Source organism: Taudactylus pleione, unplaced genomic scaffold, assembly GCF_031769625.1.
Source record: "Taudactylus pleione unplaced genomic scaffold, aTauple2 ptg000377l, whole genome shotgun sequence".
NCBI lineage: Eukaryota > Metazoa > Chordata > Amphibia > Anura > Myobatrachidae > Taudactylus > Taudactylus pleione.
In genome coordinates this window covers 6,922,633-6,949,388 of record NW_028284778.1, presented here as the reverse complement: position 1 = coordinate 6,949,388, position 26,756 = coordinate 6,922,633, and the positions used below count along the sequence as shown (strand labels likewise).

The window sequence follows — 26,756 nt, the reverse complement described above, 5'->3', positions numbered from 1 at the left end:
TCGTGGTCGTATATCTGGACGACATCCTAATTTTTTCCCATTCACTGGATCAACATCATCACCACGTGCAACAGGTTCTCCAAAAATTGCGGGAGAACTATCTGTACGCCAAGTTGGAGAAATGTGAATTTTTTTTCAAAAATGTTTTTATTGAAGTCAACAAATACACTCTGGTACACAAGTAAATATGACAAGAAACAATGACATAATTACAATTTATAGCATACAGTTCACTTGTGGTTTGAGGTAATAGACTTGCCACAATTTTCTCTTTTTACCGATCAATTGAAAATTAAACAGTAATATATTATAATGACTTCAACCATAATAGAAGAAATGAAGGGGGAAGAAAGTAGATGGGTGATGGAGGGGTGGGGGGGTGGATAAGTATAAGAAGAGAGAGACGGAAAAAAAAAAAAAACAGAGAAGAAGAGGAAATAAAGTGGGAAGGGGGTTATGAGCCATGCACTCCCAGGGTCAATCCCCTACTACTCTTCTTTTATTTATGTAGGTCCCTTTTTTTTTTCTCTTTTTCCCTCTCTTAAGCGTAAGTTATTGGGGGGTCTTGTAGCAGTATTCTAGTTTCATACCATTGTGTTGATTTGAAACACTGTTGTATTTGTCTTTTAATCTCAGGATTTAAAGCCTCAATAAAGCTTTCCCAAATTAAGAAGAATTGTTCTGCTTTCTTTTCCTTGTTGATAGAAGAGTTGACCCAATCCATTTTGAAAATATAAAATAATTTCTCTTTGAACATGGTTAATGAAGGAGGGGTAGGAGCAATCCATTGTTGCAGGATACATTTTTTAGCTACAGCCGAAATAATTAATAATAATTTTTTACAACCCTTGGAAACTCTAGTTATTCCTGGAATATAACCCAATATTGCCCATTCTGGTGTTAATGGAAGATAATTGATTAGGTCAGCTAGCACATATTGTTTCACTTCCATCCAAAATTTTTTGATGACCCTACAGTCCCATAGGCAGTGGTATAAAGATGCCTCTAAATGGGCGCATTTTGGACACGCAGAGGAGGTTGCAATACCAATCAAGTGACAACGTTTGGGAGAAAGATAGCTCCTATAGAATAATCTGTAGAACATTTCTCTGTAGGTTGTAGCTGTCAATGTTTGGAGGGAATACTGTAGCGTGCGCAAAATATTAGTTTCTGTTAGATTTGGAAAGCAAGTCTGCCACTTAGTGATACCAGTGGAGAATGTTCCCGTAAAGTAAGGAATTCTTAGTAGGTGGTAAAACAGGGATATAGCCCTATATGGATAGCCAGCCGACAAGAAGGCAGTGTCTAACCTATTATCCCAATCCAAGGGAGATAAAAAAGATAATATTTTACTGGTGTAGTGTTGTGCCTGTAGGAAGGCCAAGTTACAAGAATGAAGAAAATCGTATTGTGTATGTGCCTGTTCAAACGTTAATGGGCGTTTAAGTGAAGAATTAGTGAAATGTCTAACTGTACGAAGGCCCAGTGAATCCCACCTTCGGAAAGGGTGTGTTGCAGACCCATTCTGAAAGTCATTGTTTCCCAGCAGAGGGAGATGTAGTGAGTAGGAAGCATGAATTTTAAATTTGTTACGTATCGAGTGCCATGTTGACCATGTTGACATCAGGAGTGGGTTATCAAGCAAGTGCGGTGGTATATCGTGTTTAGGCATATGTAAGAAGTAAACCAAGTCCAAACCAGATAGGAACTGTCTCTCTAATTCATAGTGGGCGAAATGATTTCTATGTAGAATCCAGTCATGAATGTATCTACATATTGCAGCTTGGTTATAAAGGAGAGTATGGGGAAAGTTAATTCCCCCCTCTTCCTTAGTGCGTTGAAGAATTTTCAAACTAAGTTTTGGTTTTTTGTTATTCCAGATAAATTTCCGAAAAGCGGCATCTATCTTTTTAATATCAGTTAAAGTGAGAAGTATCGGGAGGACTTGTAGAGGGTATAGCAGTTTAGGGAAAATTATCATTTTTATTAGATTGGCCCTTCCTAGGTAAGAAAGCTGAAAATGTTGCCAGCTGTCCATTTCCGCACAAATTTTATTTATTATTGAGGTAACATTTAAAGAATATAGGTTGTTAATATTCTTGGGTAATTGTATACCCAGGTAAGGTATGCTGGAAGATGCCCATTTTAAGCCTCCTAAATTGTCTCTAGGTCTAAAAGGTCTATTACCCAAAGCTAGTGCCGTAGATTTAGTAAAGTTAATAGTAAATCCAGAAATGTGACCAAATCGTTCCAATTTTTCGAACAAGGGGGTCAAACTAACCTCTGGATTAGATATGAAAAGCATGAGATCATCCGCAAAAGCTATAAGCTTTAATTCGTAATCTCCAATGGAAGCACCGTGCAACAGCGACCAATCTTGAAGAGAACGGATTAGCGGGTCAAGTGCTAAATTGAATAAAAGGGGTGAGAGCGGACACCCCTGTCTCGTACCTCTAAACATATGTAATGTGTTGCCGAGAAGGCCATTGACAAGTAACTTAGTACATGGATTCAAATAAAGATATTTGATCATATTAATAAAAGACGTACCAAATTCCCTGGCATCGAGAACTAGGAACAAATATTCCCATAGAATTTTGTCAAAGGCCTTCTCAGCGTCCAAACTCAACAGAATAGTGGAAGATCTCTGATCCGTTGGGGAGGAGGCCAGAACTGCAACTGCCGAGCGAATGCCCAACACCGATTGGCGGCCTTTTGTGAATCCTAGTTGATGTGGGGTAAGGATTGTCGGCATCATATTATGTAATCTAATCGATAAGATCTTTGCCAAGATTTTATAATCCTGGTTAAGCAAAGTAATGGGTCTATATGAAGACAGCAAGGAGGTATCCCTATCTGGTTTGGGAATCAGGATTGTTGTTGCCTCGTTAAATGAGGGATATGCAATGTTATTCGAGTAGATTTGTTGCAGTAAATTGGTAAGTGTAGGTGTAATGTCGTCTTTTAGGATATTATAGTAATTTGCTGTAAAGCCGTCAGGGCCAGGTGATTTATTCAATTTGAGCGATTTAATAGCCATGAGAACTTCCTCCTCTGTGATATTATCTTCTAAACATTCCCTCTGCTGGGTGGATAGTTTTGGTAGAATTGTCTCATTAAGAAAAGTGCTTGCATTTGCTAAGTTAGACGTTTCAGCTGCATATAAATTTTGGAAATATACTTCCAAAAGTTTTGTTATATCAGATTGAGATGTAATGGTCTCTCCCGTTATAGGATCGCAAAGACTAGTGATGTAATGTCTTTTCTTTTGTCGATTGGCCATAAATGCTAGAAGTCGACCTGTTTTGCCCCCCCAACGAAAATATTGATTTTTTGTGTAATCTGTTTTAAGTTTAGCCTCTTGCAATAGAAAAGCCTCCAATACTTGTTTATTTTGAAGGTAGAGGGATTTATTTTCAGCTGTTGTAAAAAACAAATAACGTTTATAAGAGGTTTGTAATCTGCTATTTAAAAGGCGTAACTTTTCCTTGTGGTCTCTATTACGTTTTGCCAAGTAAGATATGACATGACCCCTCATAACTGCCTTTGACGCTTCCCAGAATAGTACTGGGTCATCCCAGTGTTCAATGTTATCATCCAAGTATTCATGCCACTTAGCTTTTAGGTATATTTGAAAATCTTCATTTTGAGAGAGGAAGGAAGGGAAGCGCCAAAGGCAGGAAGTATTCAGAGGAGTACGTCGCGTTAAATCCAAAACAATAGGGGCGTGGTCAGAAATAATGATGTTATCAATATAAGTTTGGGCAATGCGGGAGAATAGTGTTTCTGCAATTAGAAAGTAGTCGATTCTGGTGAAAGAGTCATGTACTCGAGAGTGAAATGTGAATTCACGACTAGAAGCACTCTGGAGTCTCCAAGCATCGATCAGAGCATGGTGAGAACAAAGGAGGGAAATGCCTTCCCGTTGATTGACAGAAGATCTATTCAGTGGATTGGAATGGTCCAGAGTACTGTCATGAAGCGAATTAAAATCTCCGCCAATTATAAGGTTAGGTGTATCGTGTTTCATAAGTATATTAGAAATAGTCCTATAGAAGGAGAAATTAGGGAAATTTGGAGCATATATGTTGAGCAATGTGAAACGCTCACCTTGGATTGTGACATGAATCAAAAGGAATCTGCCCTCAGGGTCCGCCAGCGTCTCCGAAATAGAATAAGCTAAATTCCTGTTAAATAATATAGCTACCCCACGTTTTTTCTTACAATATGAGGCAGATACACATTCCTGTATCCAAGGGCTTTTTAAAGTAGAGTTAGCATTTTTTAACCAATGGGTTTCCTGAAGCATTATGATGTCAGGGCGAAAACGTTTGAGGTGACATAAGACCTTACGTCTTTTAATAATTGAATTTAGCCCTGCAACATTCCATGACATACATCTGAAGGAAGTAGAGTTGAGTTGTATATTAGTTGGTGAGGAGGATTGCAATGACATTAACCTACCCCAGTTCTACAGTGAGACCAGCCAAGAAACTGCGATGGAGTGTCCTCCGTCTCATCCCAGCGAGCAAGACGAAAGAGGATTCTAGGAAAGTCAAACGACCAGACCCCAGGAGTGCACATCCCAAGAAGGAAAGGGAGGAGGAAAAGAGGGGAAAACAAAAAGGAAAGGAGAAAAACAAAGAGGAACAAAAACATGTAGTATATCAAGAACAGTAATAGCAATGATCGCTCCACGGTGTGGAGGTAATCATTAATAGACATACCATACATAAAAAATATCAAATTGCAATCGCGTGCTATTCACGCTTACTCAATATGGAATTTGTTGTGTGTTAGCGCTAAGATAAAGTATTCATCCATTAGGGGGTGGATTGGTGGAAGATGTGTTCTGTGAGATTTTAAAGTGATTTCTGGCCAAAAGAGGGTCCTCAAAAAGAATGGGTTTACCATCAGCCATGACCCTAAGCTTTGCTGGGTATAGCAGAGCAAAGCGAATGTTATTTTCAAACAAATGTTTGCAGATAGGGGTGAATTCTCTACGCTTCTGGGTGACAGAGACCGAAAAGTCCTGAAATATCAAGACCTTAAAGTCACGTATCATGAGTGTGCGCTGTTTCCTGTATGCTGTCAGGATGTTCTCTTTATCTCGATAATTCAAAAATTTTGCAATGACTGGTCTAAAATTTGCATTACGAGTTTCCCGTTCTGGCCCAATGCGATGTGCTCTTTCTATAATCACCGCACCAGAAGTGGTAGGAACATTAAGTGTATTGACAACATCTGTACAGAGGAGGTCAAACAGGTCAGATCCTTTAATTTGTTCCGGAATACCAATGAACCTCAGGTTATTTCGTCTGTGACGATTTTCTAAGTCATCTAACTTGGATTCCATAGTCGCTATGTATTGGGCCTGTTCCTCAACAGTGTTTTGAAGTGCCAAAATGGCGTCTTCATTATCACTTGTACGTTGTTCAACCTCAACAAGCCGTTTGGTATTAGACTCAAGGTGGGTTAGGATTGCATTAATGGATGATTGAATAGCATCCAATTTTTTATCAATTTGTGAAGCCTGTGTTGAGGAGAGTACCTGAGAGGATTCAGGGATATCATGTAAAGGTGGGCTTTCAGGGGGCGTAGTTGTAGGGGACACAGACCCTGGAATTGATGAATTAGATACTGGTGAAACCCTGGTAGGAGCAGATTTACTGAGTTGCTTTTGTGGTTTCCCCATTTTAGGTGTTTGAATCTTAGTGAAGTATCTGTCCATACCATGGAGAGAAATGCAGGCCAGAAAGATGATATTATCCCCCCCAGATGATACACAACGATTACATATTTATACTAGAACAATAGAATGTTATGAAACAAATTACCTTGTTTTGTTTAACGAATATTTGTCAGACTGATACTGAATATAACTGTATTAATAATAGTTTGCCACTAGGTGGCGGTCCTGCACAAGGTAACTTTCAGAACGAAGGTAATGGTATCAAGATAATCAGTATTCTGTGAAAATGTAACCCAGCAAAGCTATGTGAGTTAAACATAAATCAGCATGTAATTAAAACCAACAAGAATTAGCATATAATTAGAAGCCAACAAAAATTAGCATACAATTAGAAGCCTTGTCTTCTGTGAAGTGAAATCACCATTGTCACAAATGTAAAATGTATTAGAATGGGACGGGAGGGGGAGGGAGGGGTATGTTTTATCAAAGGAGAGGCAAAGGTGAAGCAAATGGAAAAAATCAGCGTGATTTATAGTACCAGACTGCCGGGAGTGAAGAGTCCCCGTCTAGCAGTAATTCCCACAGAGCAGCCGTCTCTTAAATCACTTCTCGTACATCAGCAGTGCAACAGACATGTACCGTAGGAGTTCATCTGTTTCTGGTTAACTGTTTCACTGCAGAGGTTAAGACACTGTGGGGACACGGTCTGTCAGTTTCCAGAAAGCTCCTCAATTAGGCGATGTCCTGTGTTCAGGTATGGTAGGGGTTAAGTCCACTCTCGCAGCACTACCAGGTAATATTAACTGCCTAGATGAATGGCAGGCTCAACGCGACCCCAGCCCTCAGATTGCAGCAACCGGCAGACGGGAGCCAGGGGGTGAGAGAGAGAGCCGCTAAAGGAGATCCGATTTACTGCCGTGTCAGATCCTATCAGTTGCTCGATATGCAACAGCCCCGGCAAACTCCACCGGCCTCCCGTGTTACCGGCTCTATCTCCTGAAGCTGATGCACCCGCAGAGTATGAAGGATGCCCCTTACGACCCGGAGAGTCAGCAGATGTACTCCCGCGAATATGCAAGGAAGAGTTAGCTGGCGAGCTCCGCAGATCCACTCACAGGCAGCCGGACAGCAGACAAGCAAGATCCCACAGAGGTCATTCGTGTGTCCACACTCAGCAGTCCATCCCAACAGCAGCCCGTAGACACCGCAGGTTTACTCACAGACAGCAACAGCAGGTAAGTACAATAAGTGGATGCTCACCAGGAGGCAGTCTGCGGCGTTCACAGAGGGCCGAAGTCACACTCCGACATCCATTTCAGCCGTTTCCACGGCAGCAGGCAAATGCTGTATTCCACTCACAGGCGGAACCTCCGTCCAGCCGGTCTTCAGTGGCACCTGCCGTCCCAGCCCGGCGCCGGGGTGAGACAGCAGATAGAGGGACCTGCAGCCGGGTTTTCACAGTAGGTCTATTCAGTCTGCGATGTAGTGTAGGCAGGCCACGATAGAACGCCGCAGCTGTGGATGAAGGGATCAATGTTGGGAAGGATGTTTGCCTCGTGGCGCCAACGGCTCACAGCATCCGCATGCCTCTGGGCCCTAATACTTTCAGGGTGAACCCCGGTGGTAATATGCCTCCGTATAATAAAAGATTTATATTGTCAGATTTATCTGACCCTCCACTGCCAGCAAATCTCCTTCACGTGTTGAAGGGACCGAGGGAAGCTTTAGATGCAGTTAGATTAGGCAGGAGGGTGATGGAGCTTCAGTAAAACGCGGCCATCACGATGCTCCGCCCACCGGAAGTCGAGAAATGTGAATTTGACGTCACTCAGGTTTCTTTTCTGGGGTATACAATCTCGTCCCAGGGATTTTCAATGGATGATGGAAAGGTCGAGGCCATACCTAAGTGGTACCAACCAACTTCCCTTAAGGCCATCCAGCGGTTCCTCAGCTTTTCTAACTATTACCGCCGATTTATTAAATCCTTTTTCAGCTTTGTGGCACCCACAATGCTGACTAAAAAAGGAGCGGATACTTTAAACTGGACAATTGAGGCGCTCCAGTCTTTCAAAACTCTCAAAGTTGCTTTCACTCAGGCTCCTGTTCTTCGACATCCTGATCCTGACCTTCCTTTTATCTCAGAGGTAGATGCCTCTGAAGTAGGAGCTGGAGCCGTTTTGTCACAGAAAGACCCTGCAGATAGTAAGTTGCACCCATGTGCATTCTTTTCTCGCAAATTTTCCTCTGCCGAATGCAATTATGATGTAGGAAATTGGAAATTACTAGCTATTAAATGGGCTTTCGAGGACTGGAGACACTGGCTGGAGGGGGCCAAACACCAAATTTTGGTTCTTACTGACCGCAAGAACCTGTCCTACATTCAGGGCCTGATTCAGAACCGCTCGCTCTGAATCAGCGCCAGTCTTTTTTTTTTTAAGAACGCCTCCTGGCCGCTCGCGAGCGGCCATGATGATGGTCGTGATGGTCAAGACCATTGGGCTTGCGACGAGACCCTTGTGGTAGGGTCTCGTGGCCGCAAGCCCCAGAGAGCTTTTGGCTCTGACAGATGACACTCGTGATGTCAGTGGGGCCACCCCCAGACGGTAGGCGTTCTCATGGGAATGCCTCCGTCTGGGCAGCCACCCCCCGGGCCCGCCCACCAAAGGGGGTGTGCTGTCACTCAACATCGACAGCACGCCCCCTTTGGTGCGAGACCCGGAGCAACGGATTGCCCATCACGATCCGGGTCTTGCGCATGCGCGCGACGTAGCCGACTCCGTCGCGCACATGCGCTCTGGGCCACCATCAACTCGGTTGCGAGCGCTCAGCGCTTGCGACCGGGTCTGAATCAGGCCCTCAGTCCGCTAAAAGGTTGAATTTCCGGCAAGCACGCTGGGCTTTATTTTTTTACGCGGTTCAACTTCCTCATCTCCTTCCGTCCTGGTTCCAAGAACATCAAGGCTGGCGCCCTTTCCAGAAGTTTTGGACCTAGTCAACAGATATCCAGGTCTGATGAAGCTATCATTCCTGACTCTTTCTTCCACTGTGCAATCACCCGAAATCTGGCAGATCTCATTCGGGCATGTCAATCGGAAGCACCTCCGGAGAAGCCTTCTGGTCGATTGTTTGTCCAAGAGAAGTTTAGAAGAGCAGTTCTTCTGGATTTCATGCCTCTCGAGTTGCTGGTCATCCTGGTATCAGTAAGACTAAATTACTCTCCCGCTCTGTTTGGTGGCAGTCTTTGAACAAAGATGTGCATGAATTTGTCTTGGCATGTGAGGTATGTGCCCGTAATAAAACACCTCGGACGGCTCCTTCTGGTCTGTTACTTCCACTTTCCATACCGAGGAGACCCTGGACTCACATTGCCATGGATTTCATCGTTGACCTCCCACCTGCTCGATGTTCCGTTATCTGGACGGTGGTGGACCGATTTAGCAAAATGGCACACTTCATACCATTGCAAAAACTTCCTTCCGCTAAGGAACTCTCCGGCCTGTTTCTTCAACACATTTTTCAGGTACATGGCTTACCGATTGATATCGTGTCAGATCGAGGATCACAATTTGTGGCACAGTTCTGGAGAGTGTTCTGTTCCTCTCTTAGGCTTTCTTCAGGTTACCATACAATCAGTGTCTGGAACAATATCTACGCTGCTATGTTTCCAAATGTCATAATGACTGGGTATCTTATCTGCCGCTTGCTGAGTTTGCTTTTAATAATTCATGCCATTCTGAATCTTCTGTATCCCCATTCTTCTGTGTTACAGGACAACATCCAAGATCAAATGCCTTTGACTCCGGATCACCAGCTTCTTCTTCTGTTTCTCAGCTCCGACATATTTGGGGTAAGGTTCATCAAAGCCTTCGGAAGGTATCTATCCGCTCCAAAGAATCTGTTGACAAGCATCGGAGGTCATGTTGCTTTAAGAAAGGTGATTTGGTTTGGCTCTCCACCAAAAACATCAAGCTCCGTCAGCCTACCCAGAAGTTGGGTCCCAGATTTATTGGTCCATTCCGAATTATTTCACAGTAGCCAGTAGCCTTCAAACTTCAATTGCCCAACTCTCTCCGTATTAATAATACTTTCCAATGTTCCTTGCAAAAAACGGTTTTCTCTTCAGCCAAATTCAAACTCAGGTCCTCTTCCAGGCCTGCTTCGGTGATGATCCATGGTCAACACGAGTTCATAGTGGAGAAGATCTTGGACTCTACAATTTCCAGGGGTCGTCTACAATTTTTAGTCCACTGTAAGGGCTATGGTCCGGAGGAACGTTCCTAGGTTCCTGATACTGCATTACATGCTCCCAGGTTGAGAAGATGCTTCTTTCAGGAGTTTCCAGACAAACCAGGTTCTGGGGGTTCTTCAACCCCATGTCAAGGAGGGGGGTACTGTTACAAGTCACGGTCACGACTTGACACTTTCTGACAGTATGCCCAGACAGGATGGGGTTACTCCAGTTCTTCCTGTTGCTAGGAGATCGGCACGCCTCAGGAAGTGATGTGTTTTCCACAAGTGCAAACCGGATTGGGACTTCAGCCTATTTATACTCACTGATCTATTGCACCTGTGCCGACTATAGAGTGTCTGTGAGTTCCCTCAGCCTGGCTGCAGAGTCAGGTTATTCCTGTTCTCTGGTTCACTGAACTCCCACACGGCTTCCTAACCGCTCCAAGTAGCTTCCGTGCTACCACCTATCTCCAAACGGCTTCCTGGCCACATCTAGCACCTCCCGTGCTGCCATCGTTCACCATACGGCTTCTTAGCCGCTCCAAGTAGCTTCCGTGCTACCACCAATCTCCAAACGGCTTCCTAGTCGTATCCAGCAGCTCCCGTGCTGCCGTTGTTCACCATACAGCTTCCAGGCCGCTCCAAGTAGCTTCCGTGCTACCACCAATCTCCAAACGGCTTCCTAGCCGTATCCAGCAGCTCCCGCGCTGCCAACGTTCATCCTACGGCACCATCGTTGCAACATCAGCACACTTGCCACACCATCGGCTCTCAAAGCCATCATCAAACCATAGACTGTTTATCCACGGCAATTGCCCCAATATCAGCACCATCGCTGCAACATTGGAACACTTACCGCACCATCGGCTCTCAAAGCCGTCATCAAACCATAGACTGTTTATCCACGGCAATTGCCCCAACATCGGCACCATCGCTGCAACATCGGCACACTTGCCGCACCATCGGCTCTCAAAGCCATTATTACACCATAGACTGCTTATCTACGGCAACTGCCCCAACATCGCTGCAACATCAGCACAGTTGCCGCACCATTGGCTCTCAGAGCCATTTACTAACCCTGGACTGTTTATCTATGGCTATTGCCGCACCATCGGCACAATTGCCGCACCATCGGCACCATTGCTGCACCATCGGCACAGCTGCCACACCAACGACTCCCAAGCTATTGCCCAAAAAACCAAACTGTACTCTCACAACATCTGTACCATCGATATCCTTATAATCATCAACTGTGTCAGTCCTAACTGTACAATCTTTACCTATTGAATTCCCCTGTATCTTCATGTGAGCCGCCACTACCTCGAGCATAAGTCCAGGCGGCCGCCTAAGTACCGGTGAACGTATCCTAGTTCTAAGGGAACAACGGGCGGTTGTTATTGGCAGAAGATCTCGCCAGCCGGGTTCTAGGGGCCTCACATGGAGCAGGCAGTGGGATTCGTAACAATATAGCGGTAATAAAGTGTCCTTTTTTCGATATTAACATATCCACTTCAAATGCTCCCCATATTTCTTTCCCCATCTGATACCAAGATCTGTACAAACATTTTTCAGTCCTTTCTTTGGAAAAGCAACAAACCTAGAATTGCCAGAGCTAGATTAATTGTACTAAAAGCGAAAATCAGAGATGTATTTAATCCGGGGGGGCGGTTTTATTCATTCTCAGAGCGTCAAGAAAAATATAATATACTACATTCACAATTCTTTCTATATCTACAAGTCAGGCATTTTATTTTTAGTAGATTGCCTCCTGGTGCCAAGTCTTTACCTATGCCAGATTGTACATTATGCTCTCTATTTACACTCTGTTCATCCATTAAATTCAAACTAAGTTTCATATATACTGATTTATTATTTACTGCTACTAGTTTATGGACCGGAGTATGGAGAGCTTGGTTGACAGATTTCCCTGACTTTAACTCCTTTGATGTTATACTGTCCACAATATAACGCATTATGAGTTCTCTTGTTTCTTCTAAATTACAAGAGGTTCATTTGAAATGTATGAAAAGGACTTATATATCGCAGGCATAGAGACACTCTATCTCACATGACATCGCTGGAGATTGCCCAAAATGTAATTCCTTTTCTGCAACATTTATACATAATTTGTGCCAATGCTCTAAGGTTAAAAAGTTTTGGCGTAAGCTCCATAATTTTATTGTGGATATGACTAAACTCATTCTACCTTTTTCTTGGGCCCCATTGTTACTAGTAGATTTTACACCATGGATTCAGACGTCCTTACCTAAAGAGTATATCCTGTTTTTGTCTTTACTGATAACAATCACCAGAAAGGCTATTTTATAAAACTGGCTATCTCCAAACCCACCATCAATTATTATGGTGAGAATTGAATTACTTTATATCCTATATTTTGAGAGGAGAGCTTTAATTGATATAGAAAAAGGGGTTGTACGCTTTCATAAGAAATGGAAATTATATTTGGACTATCTCCCTCCAGAAAATGTAACACATACTGTATAATGAAAATACTTTGTCGTCATTAATGTGCAGTCTTACATAAATAGGTGTTACGATATTTGAGCTCTATATATTTCAATTACTCATGAATGTATATTGTGTTATACAAATCAAAAGTAACTTCACCCTGTTTTCTCTTTTTCTTTAATTTGTTTTTCCTTTTTTCTCTATTTTATTTTTTTGATATATAATTAAAAAGATGGTATTGGAATAATATTTGTTTAACCAATTGCACTATTTGTTACGGTTTTATTATAATCTCTGAGTATACTTTATTGTATTTTCTGTTTTATTTTTTATTTTCAATATTGAGATAGATTGAAATTTTATATATATTTTGTGCAAACTCAATTTTTGTTGTTTTATCTGCTTTTACAATAGTAATAAAGATTGTTTAAAAAAAAAAAAAAGTGACCTTCCTTCACCATCATTTTCTACCAAGGAAGCCTGATGTACTATGGATACCTCTAATAGATATCTTATGCAAAGTCGACCCTATAATTCCAACTGGAAGAATTTATGTCATGTCTTCTAATGACACTTTAAAAACCACTGAGGCATTTTCAAATTATCTTCAGCGAACATTGTTGACAGACTAATACAAAGTCAAGTATTTCTATTCAACTTGATTTATATAATTAAACTAATGAAGCCATCAAATCTATTATTACCTATTACTACTTGTAATACACCCGGCTTTTTTGAATAAACTACCTTGCTTTAAATTTATTTTTAACTATGAATGCATTATCCTTACACTTTCAAATTTTTACAAACATTTAACATTAGTATAGACCAGTGGTTCTCAAACTCGGTCCTAAGGACCCCACACAGGTCACGTTTTCCAGGTCACCCAGCAGGTGCACAGGTGTATTCATTACTCACTGACACATTTTAAAAGATCCACATGGAGCTAATTATTTTACTTGTGATTCTGTGAGACCTCGAAAACATGCACTGTTTGGGGTCCTGAAGACCGAGTTTGAGAAACTGTGGTATAGACTATTTCCAGAAATGTTTTGAACTTTTTTGTCAACGCACTTTTTGAGATAATCATGATCAAAAATTTCAGTTTGAATTGGGAAAAAGTGTTTCCTCATAAAGCCTATTGTGTTGTATATCATGGGAAAGGGCAACAAAACCACAGTAAAATTACACCAACCACCTCTCTCTAGCTTAATTAGGATAGCTGCTATGGTAATTTGAAAATATGCTGGTTGTGCATTTTTGACAGTTTTTCTAAAACTTTACATTGCCATAATTTGGAAATGACATGATATATTTAAATTATATTTTGTATTCTTCTTAGACTACATATATACTCTCCATATACCAAATTTTAACAAAATCAGTGTGTTGATTTGACACAGAATGACCCCCCTGTATTATTACTATACATATAAGTGATGTCACTGTGACACTCCCAGATCCCTCTCACCTCCCCAGTCATGTCCCTGTATTATTACTATAGATAAGTGATGTCACTGTGATGCTCCCAGATCCCCTCACCTCCCCAGTCATGTATCTGTATTATTACTGTACATATGCATGATGTCACTGTGACACTCCCATATCCTCGCACCTCCCCAGTCATGTCCCTGTATTATTACTATAGATACAAGTGATATCACTGTGACACTCCCATATTCTCTCACCTCCCTAGTCATGTCCCTGTATTATGACTGTGAGCGTCTAGAATCTTGATATAAGTTTATTAAATGTTCTAATGTGTGTATTGCTTCAAGAAAGATTTTAAGTGTTACATAAGTCTAAAGATTTAGAAAAACATATTGTTCAGCAGACAGTCTGAAATAAGGAACATAAGCACTAATAAGGTGGAGACTCAAGACAGTCAGAGATAACTGGACAGATGACGACCAGAAGGCAGGCGAGAAGAAAACAACAAGAACATGCGTCATAATATCATATGCTTATCTTATCTGTATGTCCAGCTGGTATTAGGGTGCACAAACAAGTTGTTTGTGCACATGCATAAAGCTGACTCATGATGACTGACCTGTTTGAGAAGGGTATAAATAAAGCCACACTAGGTTCTGTTCTTTAGAACGGTCTACTCAGTGCCACGTTGTAACCACATCGTTGTCTGAGCCTGATTTGTTCTCCAACCATGGTTGTCTGTTTGTCTGTCTGTCTGTCTGCTTGCTTCATGTTGTAACGTACGCTACTGCTGATCCTGAACACATTAAAGGTAGAGGTACTGCTAATGGAAGTCTACTCTAACATTACTATAGATACAAGTGATGTCACTATGATACTCCCAGATACCTTCCCCAGTCATGTACCTGTATTACTATAGATATAAGTGATGTCACTGTGACATTCCTGGATCCCCTCACCTCCCCCGTCATGACTCTGTATTATTACTATAGATATAAGTGATGTCACTATGACACCCCCCAGATCCTCTCACCCTCCCTAGTCATGTCCCTGTATTAATTACTATAGATATAAGTGATGTCACTGTGACACTCCCAGATCCCCTCACCTCCCCAGTCATGTGCCTGTATTATTACTATAGATATAAGTGATATCACTGTGACACTCCCAGACCCTCTCACCTCCCCCGTCATGTCCCTGTATTATTACTGCTCCCCACTCAGAACGTAGATGATTTCCAGAGCGAGATGTAAGATCCTCTCAGTCCTGTGACTCCCGTCTTTGTCCACCCTCAGTGAATCAGTGAGAAAACAGAATGTGTGATGTGTAATAAATACTCTGGTTCCTCACAGAAGGACTGTCTAGGAATAGAATAAATATAAGAGACATCACAGAGAACACATGTAACACTGTCAGACATGTAACACTGGGTGACCAGTAAGTCTCCTCTTTCACCCCAGCTATAGAGCCCTGGTCAGTGTATGTCAGAGGTTCCTGTGACCCAGCTTCATAAAACTCTTCAGAGGCCATCACACAATGCTGTACTGCATAAGGTTACACCAATGCTCCTTTACTGGCCGGGGATCTCCAAGACACATACTAAATGCTCTTTGCACCACTGGAAATAAGTTACATCGGTATTAGGACACTGTACTTTATTTTGTATTTGGTCTGCAGTAAATCTGTGCCACCAGAGGTCCTTCTGGTGTATTCTGACATTGTCTCCTCACATACAGGAGTTAATATCACTCCCCTGTTTAACCACCTGCACCTGCCTCACAGACTATTTATTCCTGCCCCTCACCACGCCCCCTGCTGGTCACTGATTTTTTTTCTTCCCTGGATTGTATTCCATGGCCTGAAGCTACACTCCTGTCTACTTGACTTCTGCAAACTGTAGCTCCACTGCTGTATGTGAGTCCGTCTCATCTACTCTGCAGCTATTTGCCTTTGCTTGTATCCAGTCTGTGTATCTACAGCCTATAATATGTGCAGCTAAAGCCAGCTGGGCCTCTGCAAGCTGTCACTCCTATTGCTGCATGTGACTCTGACTCATCCACTCTGCAGCATATGATTCTTATTTGTATCCAGCTTTGCAGACCTTCAAGTTTCTGTTTACTACCAGTTCCAGTCCGGTTCATGTATCAATTCTGGCTTCTCTGCATTGCCTGCACTATGTTTTTGTTTCAATAAACAATTTATATGTCACTATGCTCCTGACTCCACAGCTGTCATTACAAGTATCCACTTACATAACAATGGGACTGAAACGGGAGCTGTCCAGATAATTTGGTTTGTTTTAATTCCACCCTAGAAACGGACAATGTCAGGCCCCATAATTACATAAAATATAAATTACACTATGCACTCTATTTCCTAAAGACATACATATTACATACAAGCATACATACATACATAGAAATAACATCCATGCATAAATACATACATAAACAGAATGGGGCATTGCTGAGGATTTGTCACAAGCTCTGGAAGTGATTCCTGAAACTCCTCAAAACTCTCTCCTGGGACATCACCAATACGTTATTATTACTCGCACATATATACATTATTCCTTTATAAAGACTCTCCGTGGCTAAGCATTACCGCTATATGCTCCTTATTGTTCCAGCATACGCCACTAATATGTGGTTTCATAAGCAAAAGACATAAAAAATCCAGAACCATGGAATTGTTTCACAGAAGCTGTGAGGAACACAGACGGGACCTGGATCGCTCAGAGCTGCTGTGAGGAACACAGATGGGACCTGGATCACTCAGAGCTGCTGTGAGGAACACAGATGGGACCTGGATCGCTCAGAGCAGCTTTGAGGAACACAGAGAGGACCTGGCATGCTCAGAGCAGATGTGAGGAACACAGACGAGACCAATGGGAATATAAAGAGGAGAGAAGGACCCCCCGAAAGCAGAGAGAGAGAAGATTCTGGAGAGAAGATAAGTACTGGAAGGAACATGTGCCAACACCGAAAAGATGAACAGAAAGAAATAATAAGCAATCTTTCCGATCAAGTCCTCAATAAGGCTTACATTCATCTCCTCAGCCAGGGATTATCCTTTGCTCTTACATATACATTGGGGAATAGCCAATGGGATGTATACAATGGGAAGGCCATTTACAGCTGTTTGCAAGAAAACAATTATTACACCAGTTTTACTCTAATAGAGAACACAGCACAAATCTAACAGCAAGGATCCTAGCAATGACCAGGCATGCTCCACAGGAGAATTAGTGCTGGAAACAGGGAGCTAGTGTGGAAACCAATTTAAGCTACAGAGAAAGAATAAAAAAATTGAAAAACAAAAAATCCAAATTGTATCCAGATTTTACCATCTGTCCACCGGTTACTGTTATCATGGATGTTATCTCCAAGGAACTGGACTCATTACAGCCACAACATGTATGAGGAGCTGAACATCTCAGATCTAACAAAGGGAAGAAACCTCAGCTGTGAGAGAAATACAAGAATGGAAAAATATTATCATGTTGCTGTCCAGGAAGGCTGGGAAAGCGGTACTATGGCCAACAACAATGTGCAATAGGGAAGCAACGAGAGAGACCTCTATGACATAAGCGGCTATGAGAAACCCTACCAATAACTCTACCAAGACACAAGGTGACAGCAGAGGCCATCAGAGCAGGGACAATGTATAATAGGGAAGCAGTGAGAGAGAGCTCTATGATGTAAGCAGCTATGAGGAACCCTACCAATAACTATACACGGACACAAGGTAGCAGCAGAGTCCATCAGAGCAGGGACAATACTCAGACCACTAGTAACATTAGATACATACACACATCGTGTGCCCACCAGCCAGCCCTCATCTCGTCAGGGACAGGCAATCTCGCTGACAATGCCAGTGTATGCCGTGATGGACATCTGAGACTACATAGGACTAAGCTTCCTTCCCATGTAACCAGTAGCTCTGATGGCCTCATCAGATGGGATGATAACCTGGGATATGGGGTCCGTCTATACCAGTACTAATCAGGAGGCTGGTATACAGGCAGTGACATACTTCCTCACAACAGACAGAGCCATTATCAGTTATACTGTACATTCCCAATTCTCCGGTACAGCGGGGGGCTCCAATGGGGGTTTATATTCTATAATACCAGGATACAACATTATGTGAGTACAAATATAACAGGTTTTATGTTCTAGACAATTAGGACTCTTCTCTAAGACTGAGGCTACATCCCCCTACCCCTATTACACAAAAGGCGTAAGTGTCAGAGAAAGTCTGACTATTAGTCACCAATGTATAATCACTCCAGGTGTTTCTGTATTACTTACACACTTTTATTATACGCTCACCTTTATTATTTTAGACTTGAACAACTATTTCACTCATAACGCTAGATATTATCTATTAATTACTTGTATACTTTAGTTATTCACAGTCATGACACCCAGCAAGCACTTACTCCTAACATACCCGAAAAGCATTAATACACGGATTACAGTTACATGACATAATATTATTATCTGTTTAGTCTCACAAGTTACTTATCCACATCCTCACACTTGTTTATAACTGTTTAACCATTTAATTGGCGTGGTAGCATGAGATGTGACCGCAATCAGCTGTGCTTCGACAAGGCCCCCCGACAGCGCCACCCCGATGTGTCCCTGTTTTTCAGAGGAGATCTGATCTGTATATATACAGAACACATGTCCTTTGACTCCCCGTACCACCCTGCAACACTGCGGTAGTCTGCGACCGATGACATCACTTCCCGGAATCGCACCTCAGAATGCATTGCAAAAGTCATTCTGGAGCGCATGTACCAGGGACAGATATTTGTCTGATCTCTGCAAGTACAGAGATTAGCTGCAGCAGGGGGCACTGATCATTAGGTAAACTCTGCATGAGGGGGAGTATTGCCTATGGGGGTAATACTCCCAACAGGGTCTATAAGTACCAGGGTTGGGAGATAATGCTTCAATAAAGTCAAACGTCATCTTTCATTGACAAACATCATCTTTCATAGACTTTTGTCCAGGAATGATAATGTTTGCCCATGAAAGATGACGTTTTACCTCTTTCTGAGACACGATTTTTGTCGGGAAATATCCGAACTTGGTGGGAAAATCAGAACTAATCCGAGCCCGCACATCCCTAATAATTACAGTCCTTGTTATTCCTGAAGTCAATACAAGTTGACATTTTCGTCAGGAAAGTTGCGAGGTCTGGTTTTCGGCACATGGTTGTTCCTTGTTGTGTCCTGGACACCACTATATAATAATAATTCCACATAACAGTGGGCCTGATTCTATATGGATCGCTACTGCAATCGCAGCTGTGAATGCTATCGCAATGCCGTCTCACAGCCAGCATAGAGACCCCCAATACTGCTATCTCACATCTGTAATACCTTGCAGTCCTGCATATACATCGGGAACATCAAATAACATCAAACCCTCTGACCACTCCCAAACACTGACCTGAAGTCACTCACTCTGTAATGGCTTTGTATCTGCGTGAGTGATCACAGAGCAATAGCAATGCTAACTCATGCACGCTCTCAGCGATGCAAACACATGCAAAGTGCGCACCATCGACCGATCAGCGTACACTATCGCAAAAGCGATCCATTCTGAATCAGGCCCAGTGTGTGCCGGGAGCTGTGTTATTCCCCCTCATACATCACTGTACAGTTCCCTCTCCCCTATATAATAATAATACCACATATTAGTGTGTGCTGGGAGCTGTGTTATTCCCCCTCATACATCACTGTACAGTCCCCTCTCTCCTCTATAATAACGCATATCAGTGTGTGCTGGGAGCTGTGTTATTTCCCCTAATATATCACTGTACAGTCCCCTCTCCCCTATATAACAAGAGATATGGTAAGAACTTACCTTTGTTATCTCTGTTTCTACGAAGTCCATAGGGTCCACAGGGTTGACCTTGGGGTATAGGTTGGGAACCAAATCCGGGCACCACGCAGTTAAAGCTTTTAGCTCCCAGGATGCACTGGGTCCACTCTCCCTATAACCCCACCCCCAAGCCAGAGGCACCTCAGTTTAAGTTGGTGCCCGGCCGGAGTTGGGTCACCGTTAGCGCAGGGGGAGCTGATTAGCAGCCCCTAAGCTTATTTTATTTTTTTTAGGGACAAAGTTTTTTCCATGGACTTTGGACTCTTCAGAGCAGCAGCGTCGGACTGTCCATAGGACGTCTAAGCTGCCGCTCCGTCACCCCGCTGGCGCTGAGACGCCAGTACAGATCTGGATATCTCAGCGGGACCCCAGAGTCTGTACTAGCCGGACTCTGTGGGCGCCCAGGACTGCTGCCGGATCCACGGGGAGCAGGTAAGGCTTTTAGCTTCCAGGATGCACTGGGTCCACTCTCCCTATAACCCCACCCCCAAGCCAGAGGCACCTCAGTTTGTAAGTAGCCAAAGGCCGGAGGAGGAAAGAAAGAAAGAGAGAGAGAGAGAGAAAACTGGAACACTCGAGGACCATACTCACAGAAATGGGAGACGGAAAACCGGTGACCAGCCACACAGCCCATATGAAGCCAGGTGCGTCAGGGCGGGCGCCCTGTGGACCCTATGGACTTCGTAGAAACAGAAATAACAAAGGTAAGTTCTTACCATATCTCTTGTTTTCTACTTCAGGGTCCATAGGGGGTCCACAGGGTTGACCTTGGGGATGTCCCAAAGCAGTTCAACCAAGGGAGGGGACGCTCCTGTGCTGAGAGGAGAATCCGTCGCCAAAAAGGAAGCATCCTGAGAGGCAAAGGAAACCAATGCCTAGAACCTTAAAAAGGTGTGGACAGAAGACCACGTGGCCACCAAGTAAGGCAAAACAGCCGAGGCGCCACAGCGAGCCACCCACGAGGGTTACATGGCCCGAGAAAAAACAAGCCTCAACAACAGAAAGGCCTACCCATGGGTAGGCCCTTGATTAAGACATACGAGGCCATCCAGCCAACATTTGGTTATAGGCCGCCCATCCTTTCCTGTGAAAACCAGAAATCTCAGACCACCAATAAGGAGTCCGATTTCCGTAAGGAACTTGAACGGATCACATAAATTCAAAGAGGCTGGACCACAGTCAATGAGGCCACACCAGCCGTGAGGACTGGGGACTGAATGGCCGTACTATAAGTTCCAGAATAATATGGAACCTAAAAACCACTTTAAGAAGAAACACAGGGCGAGAGCAACTCACACCCTGACATGATGCCCTCCAGAAGAGGGAGCCACATGAGAACGCTCCCAATTCAGACACTCTCCTGGTTGATATAAACACCCTGAGAGAAAGAGAGAGCCTAAGCAATAGACCATGTAATGGCTATCACAACCAGCGGTTCCATTGACTGTCCCCGGAGGGAACGAAGAACCACTACTAACTCCCAAGGAGTCCCTAGGGAGGACAAATGGAGGCATAACCCAGAAAACACTCCAAAGGATGAACTGGATACCAGAGTGGAGCAACTCCATATCTCAACCATACTGACAGTGTAGAGATCCGCACTGTCAGGAAGGCCAGGCCGAGGGTGAAACCCAAGCCAGCCGGAAGGAATGCCAGAATATCTGGAAATTCTGGACACCGGAGGATCGTATCGACAGGTACAATACCATAGGAATTATGGCTGCCACAGTTTGTGGTAGGTCCCAGCAAAAGCTGATCTATGTGCTCTAATCATTCCAACGATGACAAAGCCAGGGAAGCCGTAAGACCACTGTAGGGACGCAGTCAAAGACAAACGACCCAGGTCCAAGGCAAAACCAAGGACCCTGAGACAACAGGTCCGGGCAGTGAAGCATCAGGAATGGAGTATCGATGGAGAGACTCCGAAAATCCAAGTACCCCTGACATCTGGGGCAATCAGGAGCCACCAGCAGGAAAGCATCTCCGTCTCGATTGAAACACTTCCAAAGACCTCGAGGAAGAAGGGAGACCGGAGAACACAGGTACACAAAGTGGAAGGTCCACTTCACCGTCAAAGAGTCACTGAAGGTTGCTTCAGAATTCCGAGAGCTGGACTGTAACACCATAGTGTGATAAAGTCAGGAGGCTATGAGGGTCACCTCAGGGGGGCCCCCCTGCTCACCAGGAGATGAAATCTCTCTTGGGGAAGAGACTAGACCCCAGGATGCACGTCGTGACAGCTGAGGACTCCCGCTTCCCAATGGAGAGCTCCTGAAATGAACGCTGCCGAGATGGTCGGGAGGAGACCCTCGGACTATGTCCGAATGTGTGACATACCTGTCATTGCCACCCAACGAACAAGTGTTGCTAAAAAGGAAGCCACTGTCCTGACCCTGTCGGACTGAACCTTTTCAGGTTCACCGGGAAACAAGAGTTATGCCAGAGTAAAGCCCAAGACAGGCTAAAGTTCCAACAAGTTAATTGACAGGGTGGAATCGACAGACGTCCAACTGCACTGAAATGGATGCGAACCAGACACTGTCCATAGTAAAGAATACCTTGGACGAGATGGCCATAGCCACCCGGGCAGGGACCAACTTGCCTCCGGAGAGAGCATCATCATTTGAACAGTGATCCAACAGAAAAAAAACTCGTTCCATCTGGAGATCAGCCAATTATGGAAAGGCCTGGAATGGAACTGAGCCCATTCCACCCTTCCAAAGGCAGACACTGAATATTTGACCATGCATCCCAGAGTGTAAAGACATATGTCGACTGCGTAGACAACCATGTACTCCTAATGGAAGAGTGGAGATTCCGTCTTACGCCAGAAGAATTCTCAGATTCTGAGAATCCAGCAGGGCTCCTAGATGAAGAATACCCAGAGAGGGATGCAGGGAGGACTTTTTCCCCGTTAATTAAACGTCTGCACCCTGAAGAAGCCACGGTCATCCTGTCCTGGCTGTTTCAGAAGCAGGAAAGGCAGCATTTCCACCTATGACAACTGCATATATTACGTGAGCGACCAAATACATTTGAACCCCAGACGTGTTGGAGGGGAAAAACGTTACAAATGCATCAGCCCAGTATGCAATAGTATTAACCAACCATGCTATAGCCATGGTAGGATGGGTAACAACCCCTGAAAGTGAGTATACTGATTTCAGGCAGAATTACCACCTACGGATCCGACCACGTAGGAATGGGAGGCGTAGTAACGTCTGTAATCAGACGAGTAACACGCCCATCCACCCCAGGAGGGGCTCGTGATGACCCTCAGGGAATTTGGGACAGGAGGCCAAACGCTGTTGTAATACCTCGTATCTGGCAACAGCCAGAGTCCCGCCATGCGATCCACCCGCTAGTCAGCCACAGGGAACCCGAAGGCATGTAACACTGAGGGTGTATGATACATGTGCAGGTCAACATTCTCTCCAGAATGGACCTGCTACCAGCCCTAAAGCAGGGATAATAATACCTGAAATAGGCTTCCCCCCGTGTAAGAGGTAAAGAGCCCAAAACAGTATCCAGTTCACGGCAGAGCCAACTGGGAAGTAACCACAGGGCGTCAACCACACCAATTTGCGTTTCGTAGAAAACGACATCCACCCAGGGTGGCTGTTGTGGTAATCCCTGCAAGGGGAATGACAGACTATTGTGGCACCAGGGGGAATTCATATACTGCGAAAAACCCCTGCAGGGAGCGGTAGTCTGTGTCACAGGGGAAGAGTGCAAGAAACTGCGAGATACCCTGAGATGAAAAGGGCAGTATGGTGAAGTAACCCCAAGTGAGGTACAACAATGGGGCCCGCCCGGCGATCCGCAATTGAGAGGATCCTGAGAAAACAAACCGCCCAAGGGGGTCGTGAAAGGGGCCGGCACCAGATGACGCCACATACAGAACCCTTTATGAGTCAAATCCTCCGCACTAACACCTGCAGCACATGACTTGCAGGATAGTAAAATTGGGTGCAGTATAATGCTCTATCTCCACATATCCCCGACATATCTGACCAACCCTCTTGGCGGAAATATCAAGCAGCGCTATACTGATCCTGACTGATGCCAAAAATTAGCTGCAAGGACCCATTTTCAGCGTATGCAACACACAGTTCCATCTAAAATATGGTAACGTGCAGCACGCAACAGTATGTGACAAACCTCACAAATATTGACAAGTATATAAAGTATATGAGGTCTCAGAACCACCCTAAGTACAGCTGTATTAGGGCAGATAAAGAAAAGGGATAGATATACACTGACAGGTGAGAGAATAAAGTACAGGCAGTCAGCACTAGCATAAGTCACATACAATGCAGATATATACATATATACATAAACATGTCATATAATATACTGCACTATGTCACTGCATTCAACTGCCCAGATTCAGTGTCTGGGAAGGCTACAGCGCTGTGTACACTGACCTGATGGTATGGTATGCAGGGGGACTGGACTCACTGCCATCTCCGGAGCTCTGCTGCTGCACACAGAAAATGGCCGCCTGGAGACCTCAGAAGAAGCTTGGCCCGCGGAGGAAGCAGCTCAGCGACGCCAGACTATAATACTGAAAGGCGCGCTGAGCTGAGGAGCCGCTGTAACAGGGAAGGCTTGCTCCCCTGGCCGGCTATTAACCCCCGGGACGTCGGCTCCCTGCGCCGATTGTTAAGTCCCTGGTGGTCTAGTGGACACACGGGGTATGGGGGGCCCGCCGCCACTGCCGGCGCCTCCGGTCTGTCCCCAGAGACAGGAGGCACAGGACTGCATTTGAAATGCGATCCGCGACCTTACCTGCTCCCCGTGGATCCGGCAGCAGTCCTGGGCGCCCACAGAGTCCGGCTAGTACAGACTCTGGGGTCCCACTGAGATCCCCAGATCTGTACTGGCGTCTCAGCGCCAGCGGGGTGACGGAGCGGCAGCTTAGACGTCCTATGGACAGTCCGACGCTGCTGCTCTGAAGAGTCCAAAGTCCATGGAAAAAACTTTGTCCCTAAAAAAAAATAAAATAAGCTTAGGGGCTGCTAATCAGCTCCCCCTGCGCTAACGGTGACCCAACTCCGGCCGGGCACCAACTTAAACTGAGGTGCCTCTAGCTTGGGGGTGGGGTTATAGGGAGAGTGGACCCAGTGCATCCTGGGAGCTAAAAGCTTTAACTGCGTGGTGCCCGGATTTGGTTCCCAACCTATACCCCAAGGTCAACCCTGTGGACCCCCTATGGACCCTGAAGTAGAAAATAATAATACCACATATCAGTGTGTTCTGGGAGCTGTTTTATTTCCCTCATATATCACTGTGCAGTCTCATCTCCCCTATATAATAATACCACATATCAGTGTGTGCTAGGAGCTGTGTTATTCCCCCTCATATATCACTGTACGGTCCCCTCTCCCCTGTATAATAATACCACATATCAGTTTGTTGGGAGCTGTGTTATTCCCCTTCATATATCACTGTAGTGTCCCCTATCCCCTATATAATAATACCACATATCAGTGTGTGCAGGGAGTTGTGTTATTCCCTCTCATATTACTGTACAGTCCCCTCTCCCCTATATAATAATAATACCACCACATAGTGGACCTCATTCAGAGTCGGTCGTAAGCGGCCGCTCAGTCTTACGCCTAACGTCCGAGAAACTGAAAAGGAAGCAATCGCACGGCCGGTCGGTCGCAACCAATGTGACGCCCATACGTGAACAATGCACCTCCTCTAGCTAGCGAGTGATAGCAGCTAGCGATCGAGTCAATCGCTGTCAGTCGCTGTATGTTAATTTTCTTCTGATGGTTGCGGACGCTTGTGTTGTGCTGATGCCCACGTCATGTTTCCATGCTCTATCGATCAGCTTGTTACTAGCTTGTTGACAATTATTTAATTACTGTTCTAAAGTGCTGTTGTTTTTTTTTTATTTCTTTATTTTTTGCATGCTGCCAAATGCATAAAAATTTATTATATATATTCTTGAAAAATAAAAAAAAAATATTGAACAAACTACTGAAATCGTGTCTGATTTAATAATGCAAAATATACATGGTTAATCAAGGTATTGAAAAAGCATAGGATATGCAAAGACTGGTACAGGCTAAATAATGCAAATTACACTAAAAATTAAAAAAAAAAAACGCATAGAAAAAGCCATCCCCATGAAATGTATTTATTTTTATTATTCGCTAATGCAAACGCAGCTGAATCAATTACAAGCCAATTAGCTTCAACAAACGATTATTAGCTGCTTGCATTGTGTGGCTCAAAATAGAAACATCAATAACATTCGATAGTATCAATTGTACTCTAGGGCTTGCGAGAGCATGTACCCAACCTCAAGCTGTACAATCAGCCAGGCCTCGAACCTGCTCGCAGAGTGACGTTTTACTACTTCCGGCCTTCTATGTCGGTCGTAGCAGGTAATTTATGAACGCCCTCAAAACGCTGAGGCACGCCTGCGGTTTCAGACCACCACCCCCGTCAACACCCACAAACGGCCTTTCATGTCAATCAACTCTCGGAAAGCCACTTCCTGCTCGTAAGCCATACGATCTACAGCATTTTTTATCGCAAAGCCTTGTACGCATATGTGCACAACTAACGTGGCGCATGCGTGGTTTGGAAATATCGGATGCGTACGACCGAGCGGCCGCTTAAGACCGACTCTGAATGAGGTCCAGTGTGTGCTGGGAGCTGTGTTATTCCACCTCATATATCACTGTACGGTCCCCTCTCCACTATATAATAATAATAATACCACATATCAGTGTGTGCTGGGAGCTGTGTTATTCGCCCTCATATATCACTGTACAGTCCCCTCCCCCTATATAATAATACCATATATCAGTGTGTGCTGGGAGCTGTGTTATACTCCCTCATATATCACTGTACAGTCCTATCTCCCCTATATAATAATACCACATAGTGTGTGCCGTGAGCTGTGTTATGCCTCCTCATATAGCACTGTACGGTTCCCTCCCCCCTATATAATAATACCACATATCAGTGTGTGCTGGGAGCTGTGTTATTCCCCCACATATATCACTGTACAG

The 26,756-nt window shown here is 44.2% G+C and overlaps 1 pseudogene; it reads right to left on the bottom strand.

Moving 5' to 3' along the window:
* The window catches only part of LOC148508095 (uncharacterized), a 598,632-nt pseudogene that overhangs the window by 13,805 nt on the left and 558,071 nt on the right, over positions 1-26,756 (bottom strand).